Here is a 10,881-nt window from a genome sequence, read left to right as displayed (position 1 = left end):
TCTGCTCTCATGCTCAGTGGAAAAATACCCAGAATGATTCATTTTGATTCCCATTCATGTGGGCTCTCAGAAATTAACTGAAATAAACACAGAGGAAAGATCTAATGTTCAATGACCAGAGCAATCTCACAGAACAGAGTTCAATAGGAGCTAAGATGAGTCAAAGCTAATTAGAAAAATGAAAGCATTGGGTCAAGGAAAGGCTGAGAGAGAGGCTCTGGAATGTGAATCCATATGCGTTTTGGAGAGGTCTGGGTTACACTTGGTATGGCTGAATCGTGTGCCCCCACCATGCATGTATCGAAGCCCTAGTTCCCAGTGTGGCTGTATGTGCAGGCAGGACTTTTAGGAAGGGAATTTAGGTTAAATGAAGTCATATCAGGGTGGGGGGCCTGATCCCATAGGGCTGGTGTCCCTATTAGAAGAGGAAGAGACATCAGAGCTCTCTCCTCATGTACACAGAGGAGAGGCCATGTGAGGACACAGCAGGAAGATGGTCATCTGCAAGCCAGGAGGAGAATCCACACAAAACAACACAGGTAACACCTTGATCTTGAACTACCACTCTCCAGAACTGTAAAAAATAGATTTCGTTGTTTAAGCCACCCAGTCTGTGGTATTCTGTTATGACAGCCCTAGCAGACTAATATAAAACTAAATTACCATACAGTGTGCTCATAAAACAGTAGAATAATACAAGAGCAAGCACAGGGTGTTCTGATAGAGCCTGTCACTCGGGTATTTGTGGGAGGCATTTAGGAGAGGCTGGGTGGAGAGGACAGCAAAGCTCTGGGCCGGGAGTCTGAAACCTGTGTTCCAGCTTGGCCTCCGTCACTAGTTAATGAGCCTGGCTGTTGGTGGAGTTCGCTGAGTTTATATTTTCTCTTCTATGTAATAGAACTGATAATATATGTCCTGCTTAACTCACAGAGTAGATGGGAAAGTTGAAGTAAAAATAAAATAATGTGTAGAGCTAGGCAAATGTGAAAGGTGGTTGTTTCTAACCTGTGTTGGTGAATCTGCCAGTTGTCATGTTGATCCAGTCAGACCCTGTTCACTCAGTGTCCCCTTGGTGCCATGCCCCAGCTAAGCCTGGGGTACCTGGGACTGAGTACGATTGCACTGCCTTCAAGTTGCTCATGATCTAGTTGGAGACAGACACTAAAAACCAGCTGTGTTATTATTTGCCCAAAGAGCAAAAATAGGGAACTTTTGAAAGAGTTTGCTATAATTACTTTACAACCATTTACAGATAGATGTTCGTTGCCAAGAAGGAATTGATGTGGTAAATGTAGACATTTCCCATCTACTATCATTCTTTTTTTAAAGAAAACCAATGGAGGCAAATGATATTTCGATCATAACCTCAGAATTGTGGTTTCCATACCAACCTATCTGTTCAGGAATAAAAAGTCCAAGACAAACGCTGCCTCTAATTCACAATATGGCTAGCCTTGGTTGAGTTGAATGGTGATTTAATAGAAAAGACTAGCATCCCACCCCACACAGTGCTCTGCCAAGGAGTATGCACTCTAACACCTGTATACACAGACACAAAAAAGTAAGTCAACTGGAGCCCTCAGAGGGGCCAGATCAGGCTCCCTGTGGACTCCTGGGGTCTGACCTGGCCCATCCCTTTATGTCTCTGGGTTTTAGTTTCTTCATCTGTGTAACAGAAGTAATACTGCCTTACACATTTTATCATCAGGAAACTGAAATGAGAGCAAAGGTATAATTATCTCAAAAGAGCAAGGAACCAAATAGTCACACAGGCAACCCATAACATAGCTTAATGTGCAAGGGCTTTTCCCATGCTCCTAGGAGCGGGCAGCCATGGCAAGAGAGGCTGCATTTAGTTTTGTGCCTGCCTTGTCGGACCAGTCACCGTGGAAGCCCCAGTCCTCTTGGATCTGTCCTGCTGGCCTCTGACTATTCCTTCTTCCCTCCTCCCTTCCCCTCCTACCCGTTTCCCTCTCACCTCCCCACTCTCCCTTCCTTCTACATAATTGAACACCTGTTGTATGCCTGATATAAAGATAGATATCTCACTATCACATAGATGTACACCAAACATTTCAGCAGAGGGGCAGGAATAAGGCATGGGGCTTGTTTAGGAGATTCTGCTTGAGTTGGGCCAGTCATTGACTGATAAATGTCAGAACTGAGTTGGGGCAGGGGAGAGAACAAACAACAATGGCATTTTGGACCAAGGGAATAACATGAAATAACTGACATTTCCTGGGACATAACAAATAGTTTTATGCAGGTATGTATTCTGTGATTGTGGACCTGAACACGGTCTGATGCCAGTGAATATGTAGGACCAAGCCAAGGTCCTCACATTGTCTTATGGGAAATAGGGAGGAGCCACTGAAAGAATTATAGCAGGAGAGAGTCACAGACATTTAATGAGATTATAGAAGTATAATTGAGAGACTATTCTGGGAGAGGTATGCAGGTGGGTTCTGCAGGGGACTGGCATACCACCATAACCTGAATGTAATGTTTCACACCCCTTTTAAAGATAAAATCTTTATTTGGAACCCTTAAGTATAATAGATAAAAGCAATGCTTTATTAGTATGGATTTATTTTATAATTTCAAATTGGTGACACCTACATGGTATAAAATCAATACAAATAATGATGTCATTTTGATGAGTTGAGGAAGGTGAAGTCAGGGGTTATACATCAAATTATAGAGTTATATCAACTTCAGGACCCAGTTTATTTCCAGATTTTGGTTTTGGTTGCATAGCACTAAGAAATCCTGACATATATAGTTAATGAGTTGCTAATAGCAACTGGTTTTTCACAGCTTGACTTTTAGTCTCAGGACACTCTGTAATTAAAAATGGAAAACTTCATTCTGGCCAGTGCGGCTCAGCTAGTTGGAGCACTGTCCTGTAAACCAAAAGGTTGTGGTTTCAGTTTCCAGCTGGGGTGCATAAGAAGGCAGCTGGTCGATGTTGCTCTCTCATATCAATATTTCTCTCTTTTTCTCTCTGTCTCCCCCTCCCATTTTCTCTCTCTCTAAAGTCAATGAAAAAATGTCCCAGTGAGAATAAAAAAATAATTTTTAAAAAATGGAAAACTTCATTCAGAGGCCTGCATAAAGATGAGCTAATTTCCTATTCTAAGTTTAAGGGCTACTGGTCTCTATATACCACCATTGGGTATACAACGAGGTCTGTCTGGAAAAATATTAATTAATATAATATTATTAATATAATGAGAATGGTTTACATGACATCAATATGACCTGGCAGCCTAGGAGAGTGGACTGGAATGCACATGTGTGAACAATGACAACTTCACTGTACTAGTCAGTGGGGGTGGTAATCACTGTTGAGTGATCATGTGTACTGTGTTGCCCTCTCATTCAAAATGACTGAGTGAGTAGATCAACGAATTGCATCAAATTTTGCATTAAGCTTGAATATTCCCCCACAGAAACTATTTGGATGATTCAGAAAGCTTTTGAGGACAATGCAATGAGTGCAGCACAAATAAAAGTGTGGCACAAATGCTTCAACTATGGTTGAGAATCTGTTGGAAGTGATCCACGTTCTGAAAGGCCTGCAACAAGCAGAACACCTGAGAATGTTGAATGTGTGTGGGCTGCAATCAATAAAGATTGGTGACTTACAGTGTGAGAATTAGAAGCTGATCTGGGGCTTCCAAAAACTACTGCATCCAAGATTTTGATGCAGAATCTTGGCATGAAACATGTCGTGGCAAGATTTGTTCTACAGTTTCTGCTACCAGAGCAGAAGGAACATCATGCTGCAGTTGCTAATGACTTGATTCAAACTGCTACCAGTGAACCAGATTTCCTCAAGAAGATCATAACTGGGGATGAATTGTGAGTCTATGGCTATGATTTGGAAACAAAGGCCCAATTGTCCCGAGAGAAGTCACCTGGTTCTCCACACCAGAAGAAGGACAACAAAGTCACAGCAAGATTGAGACCATGTTAACTGTGTTTTTTGATTGGGAAGGTGTTGTCCATCATGAGTGCACCCCTCCGGGCCAAATAATTAGTAAAGAGTACTGCCTTAATGTCCTTCCTATGTTGAAAGATGCAGTATGATGAAAATGGCCGCAGCTACGAGCAACTGGTGATTGGCAGCTTCATCATGGCAATGTGCTCATTCATGCGCCACATCTCGTAGAGTTTTTTGTGAAACATCAAATCATCAGGTGTCTCAGTGCCCCTATAGTCCAGATTTGGTACCCTGTGGCTACTGGCTTTTCCCAAAACAAAAATCACCTTTGAAAGGGAAGAGATTTCAGACCATCGATGAGATTCAGGAAAATACAACGAGGCAGTTGATGGTGATTCCAATAAAAGATTTTGGAGAGTGCTTTGAACAGTGGAAGAGATGCTGGGAGACCTGTGTGAGGTCCCACGGTCACTATGTTGAAGTGGACTGAGATTTCACTGTCCTATGTACAATGTTTTTTGTATATAGTATCTTCTTTAATAAATGTCTATATTTTTCTCATTATACAGCTGGATACTGTCATTATGATTTAGCTGGTTAAAGTATGTCTTAGCTTGGACTACCATAACAAAATACTGTAGAAGTGGCCTACACAGCAAGACTTTATTTTCTTGCAGTTCTGGAGGCTGGAAAGTCCCAAGATCAAGGTCTAGCAGAGTTTGGTTACTAGTGAGGACTCTCTTCCTGACTGGCAAATGGCTGCCTTCTCACTGTGTCCTCACATGTTGGGGAGAGAGAGCTCTAGTTTTGTTTCCTCTTCTTATAAAGACCACCCTCATGGAAACCTAATTAACTCCCAAAGGCTTCTTTTCCAAATAACATCACATTGAGGGCCAGGGCTTCAACATATGAATTTTGGGGGACACAAACATGTAGACTGAAGTCTATAACAGTTACATAGCGTGAAGAAGTCCTGATTTTTAATGTTAAGTACTTGAAGATAGTGATACATTTTTCACAGCCTGACTTTAATCTTAGAATACTCTGTAATTAACAAGGAAAAACTAGATTCAGGGACCTTTATCAAATGGTATTTTGGCATCCCAAGTAGATGTGCGGTGGTTTCCATGGACCCATATGAAGTGTATAACATACCCTCATTATGGTTTAGAAGATTAAAATATATTTTAAACAAAACTTAAATAAAATATTTAAGAAGCCCCAAGCCACTTGAGAAAACTGAAGATATATGAGATTATTGCTAACCTGAAAGTGAAAGGTGTTATGTGACTTATTTGTGTTGGTCATTTACTGGGGGACAGCAGTTGGCCCTCCCCATGGCTGAAGTTGGACATTTGGGGTTGCATTAGTACTTAGCTCCTCAGGGTGGCTCTTGAGAAGTGCTTCTTTCAAAACCGGCAGGAATGAGGGTTGGGCTGGCCACATTGGGCTTACCTTTCTTAGAGAATGCATGTGGCATTTGTATAATCTTGCTACCTGTCTTATGATTTGTGGGAGAACCCAATAAAATGCCAGGATATTGAGAGACCTCACGTCCATCTGGGAACTTGCATATGCTCATGGAGTTTCCATGGAGAACAAAAGCCCACCAAAAGGAGGCTGGTAACAGTTTCTTTTACTGAGCACCTACTATATGCTGGACACTGTTTTATATACTTTAAATGTATCAATACCTTTGAAAAAATAATTTGTTTTCAGAGAGAAGGGAAGGAAGGGATAAAGAGAGGGAGAGAAACATCAACATGTGAGAGAAACATCAACTGGTTGCCTCTCATATGCACCCTGACTGGGAACTGAACCTGCAACCCAGTCACGTGCCCTGACTGGGAATCCAATCAGTAACCTTTCACTTTGTGGGATGATACCCAACCAACTGAGTCACGCTGCTCAGGACTGTACCTTCTTCACCTTTTAATCATTGCAGCAACCCTATGAGATGATTGCTATTATTATGTCCCTTTTAAAGATGAGGAAATTGAGGCACAAAGAGGTTAAGCATCTCTTTTTAAAAAATATATTTTATTGATTATGCTATTACAGTTGTTCTGATTTTCCCCCTTTCCACCTCCCTCCATCCAGTACCCCCCACTCCCTGAGGCAATCCCCTCACAATTGCTCATGTCCATGGGTCATGTGTATAGGTTCTTTGGCTACTCCATTTCCTATACTGTACTTTACATCCCCATGGCTATTCTGTAACTACCTATTTGTATTTCTTAATCCCCTCACCTAGTCACCATTCTCCCACACCCCCTTCCCATCTGGCAACCATCAAAACACTCTCTGTATCCATGATTCTATTTCTGTTCTTCTTGTTTGCTTAGTTTGTTTTTTATATTCAGTGGTTGACAGATTGTATTTTTTGTAATTTTATTATTTATAGTTTTGATCATCTTTTTCTTAAATAGGACCCTTTAACATTTCATATAATAGTGGCTTGGTGATGATGAACTCCTTTAGTTTTTTTCTTGTCTGGGAAGCTCTTTATCTGCTCTTTGATTCTAAATGATATCTTTGCTGGGTGGAGCAATTTTGGCTGTAGGTCCCTGCTTTTCATGATTTTGAATACCTCTTGCCAGTCTCTTCTAGTCTGCAAAGTTTGTTTTGAGAAATCAGCTGACAGTCTTATGGGATCTCCCCTGTAGGTAAGTAACTGCTTTTCTCTTGCTGCTTTTAAGGTTCTCTCTTTGTCTTTAACATTCATCATTTCAATTATGTTACATTGTGTTAATTGTGTTTGGAGTTGGCCTCTTTGCATCCATCTTGTTTGGGACTCTCTTGCTTCCTGGACTTGCATGTCTCTTTCTTTTACCAAAATTAGGGAAGTTTCCTTTCATTAATTTTTCAGATTTCTGATTTCTTGCTATTTCTCTTCTCCTTCTGGCATGCCTATGATATGAATGTTGAATCTCTTGAAGTTGTCCCAAAGGCTGCTTATACTGTTCTCATTTAGGGGGTTCTTTTTTCTTCTTCTTGTTCTGATTGGTTGTTTTTTGGTACCTTATGTTCCATATCATTGATACGATTCTTGGCTTCACCCACTCTATTGTTGTTTCCCTGTAAATTGTTCTTTATTTCAATTAGTGTATCCTTTGCTTCTGCCTGGATCTTTTTTATGCTGTTGAGGTCCTTACTAATCTCCTTGAGCATCCTTATAACCAGTGTTTTGAACTCTACATCTGATAGATTGCTTATCTCCATTTCGTTTAGCTCTTTTTCTAGAGTTTTGATCTGTTCTTTTATTTGGGCCATGTTTCTTTGTCTTCTCATTTTGGCAGCCTTCCTGTGTTTGTTTCTGTGTATTAGGTACAGCTGCTTTGACTCTGTGTTTTGATAGTGTCGCCTAATATAGCAGGTGTCCTGTTGGGTCCAGTGGCACAGGCTCCCCTACCACCCAAGCTGGGTACTTGAGAGGTGTCCTTAGTGTGGGCTGAGTACACCCTCCTCTTGTAGGTGAGCCTTGGTTGCTTTTGGCAGATCAATGGGAGAGATTTACCCAGGCCAATCAGCTACAAGGATTGGCTCTGACCACTTACCTTTACAAAGAGAGGAACACTAATGTCCACCCTCTGTAAAGGATCAGCTGTTCAGGGGTGGGGTGGTGGTAAACTGAGGCGGTCTGTAGCTGTCCACTGGGTGTGCTGGCCCTGGGATTTCCTGAGTGATGCAGGCAAAGGTCAGCCCCACCTGTGTTTTGCCCAATGCCACCCTGCCTGAGCTACAAAGCAATCTGAGATGGCTACTACTTGTGCTGGGCTTGCAGATTCCCAGGTGAAGCCAAACTGTGAATCTAAGCTGGCTACTGCTAGTGCTGGGCCTGGGGTTCACTGAGGCCAGCTGCTGCTTGTTTGAGAGGACTTAGGAAGTTGTGAAGCATGAGCCAAAGCCAGCCATTCATATGGGAAAGCAGCTTGGGTGGGTCGGTGGGCAGAGTCTCTGGGGATCTCCAAGGCAGGTCAAACACTGTTAGCCAGGTTGATGGAGTCTCAGATATGGTACCAAGTTGCGAGCTCTGTGTGGGTAGGGTTTAGAAAAGTGACAATGGTCTCTGCTCGCCTTGATACCAGACACTTCACTGGTACACCACTGGTGCTTTTCAAGGTGCTACCACAGTATTGGAGCTCAGAAGGAGTGAGTCTGAGTAAGTGAGCCCGTGTGTGGATTCTTTAAGAGGAACTGCTTCAGACTCCAGCAGGTTCTTCCACTGATTCAATCCCCACTGGTTTTTGCAGCCAGAAGTTATGGGGGCTTGTCTTCCTGGCACTGGAACCCTGGGCTGGGGGGCCTGGTGTGGGTCTGTGATTGCTCACTCCTGAGATATTCCTCCCAAATTTTTATCCACCGCACATCAGTGAGGGACCAGCCTGTTCCACATCTGCACCCCTTCTACCAGTCTGGATGGATATGTTTTTTTTTAATATATTTATTGATTATGCTATTACAGTTGTCTCAATTCCCTCCCCCCCACTCCACTCCATCCTGCCAACACCCTTCCTCCCACATACCCCTCCTATAGTTCATGTCCATGGGTCATACTTATAAGTTCTTTGGCTTCTACATTTCCTACACTACTTTTACCCTCCCTCTGTCTATTTTCCACCTATCATCTATGATACTTATTCTCTGTACCTTCCCCCCCCTCCCACTCCCCTATTGACACCCCTCCATGTGATCTCCATCTCTATGGTTCTGTTCCTGTTCTAGTTGTTTGCCTAGTTTGCTCTTGTTTTTGTTTTAGGTGTGGTCGTTAATAACTGTGAGTTTGCTGTCATTTTTACTGTTCCTATTTTTGATCTTCTTTTTCTTAGGTAAGTCCCTTTAACATTTCATATAATAAGGGCTTGGTGATGGTGAACTTCTTTAACTTGACCTTATGTGAGAAGCACTTTATCGGCCCTTCCATTCTAAATGATAGCTTTGCTGGATACAGTAATCTTGGATGTAGGTCCTTGCATTTAATCTTGGGTAATGTAATTATGATGTGCCTTGGTGTGTTCCTCCTTGGGTCCAGCTTCTTTGGGACTCTCTGAGCTTCCTGGACTTCCTGGAAGTCTATTTCCTTTGCCAGATTAGGGAAGTTCTCCTTCATTATTTGTTCAAATAAGGTTTCAATTTTTTGTTCTTCCTCTTCTCCTTCTGGCACCCCTACAATTCGGAGGTTGGAACGTTTCAAGATGTCCTGGAGGTTCCTAAGCCTCTCCTCCTTTTTATGAGTTCTTGTTTCTTCATTCTTTTCTGGTTGGATGTTTCTTTCTTCCTTCTGGCCCACAGTGTTGATTTGAGTCCCAGTTTCCTTCCCATCACTATTGGTTCCCTGTACATTTTCCTTTGTTTCTCTTAGCATAGGCTTCATTTTTTCATCTGGTTTTTGAACAGATTCAACCAATTCTGTGAGCATCTTGATAACCAGTGTTTTGAACTGTGCATCTGATAGGCTGGCTATCTCCTTGTCGCTTAGTTGTATTTTTTCTGGAGCTTTGAAGTGTTCTGTCATTTGGGCCATTTTTTTTTTTTGTCTTGGCACGTCTGTTACTTTAAGGGGCGGAGTCTTAGGTGTTCACCGGGGCGGGGTAACTGGGCTTTGAAGCGGTATGTGGGGGAGGCGCCGAGAGGGAGCAATGGCGCCCGCTTCACTCTCCTCCGGATTTCCATCTTTCACTCTGCTACCCACAATCAAACTGGGCCCCTCTGGTGCTGGTTCCTGAGTGGATGGGCCTGTGCACACTCTAGGCCCCTGTGGGTCTCTCCAACAACCTCTCCCATGAGGCTGGGAGTCTCTCCTGCTGCTGCCCCAACCCCCACGGGCGTTTTCAATCAGAGATTTGAGGCTTTATTTCCCCAAGCTGGAGCCCTGGGTTCGTCCGGTTTATCTATGCGCGAATGTGGGGCCTCGGGGTGCTACCCACTGCTCTGCCTGCCCCGCTCTCTGCCACTCTGAGTCCAGCCCTCTCGATTTATCTGTGCGCGAATGTGTGGCCGCAGGGTCTGCTAGTGCTCAGACTGCCTGCGATGTTCGTCCCACACTCTGCCAGTCTCGGTCCCGCCACAGCCACGGGAGTCCTCTCCACCCTGGTGCCCGTCTCTGCCCCTCCTACCGGTCTGGATGAATGTTTATTTTTTATTTCCTTGGTGGACCCCCTTGCCATTCGATTTTCTGTCAGTTCTGGTTGTGCGAGGAGGCGCAGTGTGTCTACCTATGCCGCCATCTTGGTTCTCAGATGTGGTTTCTTTAATTCCATAGTTTTCACACTGCCATTCAACTTGATTTCCGACAGTTCTTGAGAGATGATTGTTCTATAGTTTAGTTGTAGTTTTGATGTGGCTGTGCAAAGAGGTGAGCCATGTCTGCCTATGCTGCCATCTTGACCAGAAGTTTGATCAAGAGGTTAAGCATCTTGCTCAAAATTATGCAGCTAATATGTTGCAGAGCTGGGATTTGAGTTCACAGTCTGGCTTTAGGACCTACATGCCTAATCACTGTGTGCTCTTGTGCCTCTTCACAGTAAGAATTTACATTAGACCCCTGAGATCAAATATCATTTAATTGGGAATAAATGTTACATTTGTCACTTTAAAATAATGCCCTTCGTGCTAGTCATAGAATGTGGGTCTTCTGGTGATGCTAAGAACAGGGTTTCAGTAACACTTGTGCAACATGCTATGCAGTTCTGGAGAGGGACTTAAGATATATGTGTACTTTTTTGAAATGTAGTCTTTGGAGCTGGGCTTGAGCCATCCATGGTCTGGATTCATGATGCTATCAGGTATCATGAAGTCAGTATATTGTCTAGGGGTCTAAGAACCAGGAAACACAAAGAGGATGGGGCAGACCCAACACAAAAAGGGTGGTAGGATGCTGAGCTGGGGGTAAGGTGTTACCCTGGCTTCTGAATTCTCCTCAGACCCACTGTTTT

The sequence above is a fragment of the Desmodus rotundus genome, chromosome 5 (genome assembly GCF_022682495.2).
Source record: "Desmodus rotundus isolate HL8 chromosome 5, HLdesRot8A.1, whole genome shotgun sequence".
NCBI classification, from domain to species: Eukaryota; Metazoa; Chordata; class Mammalia; order Chiroptera; family Phyllostomidae; genus Desmodus; species Desmodus rotundus.
Note: the sequence above shows the minus strand (reverse complement) of the source record.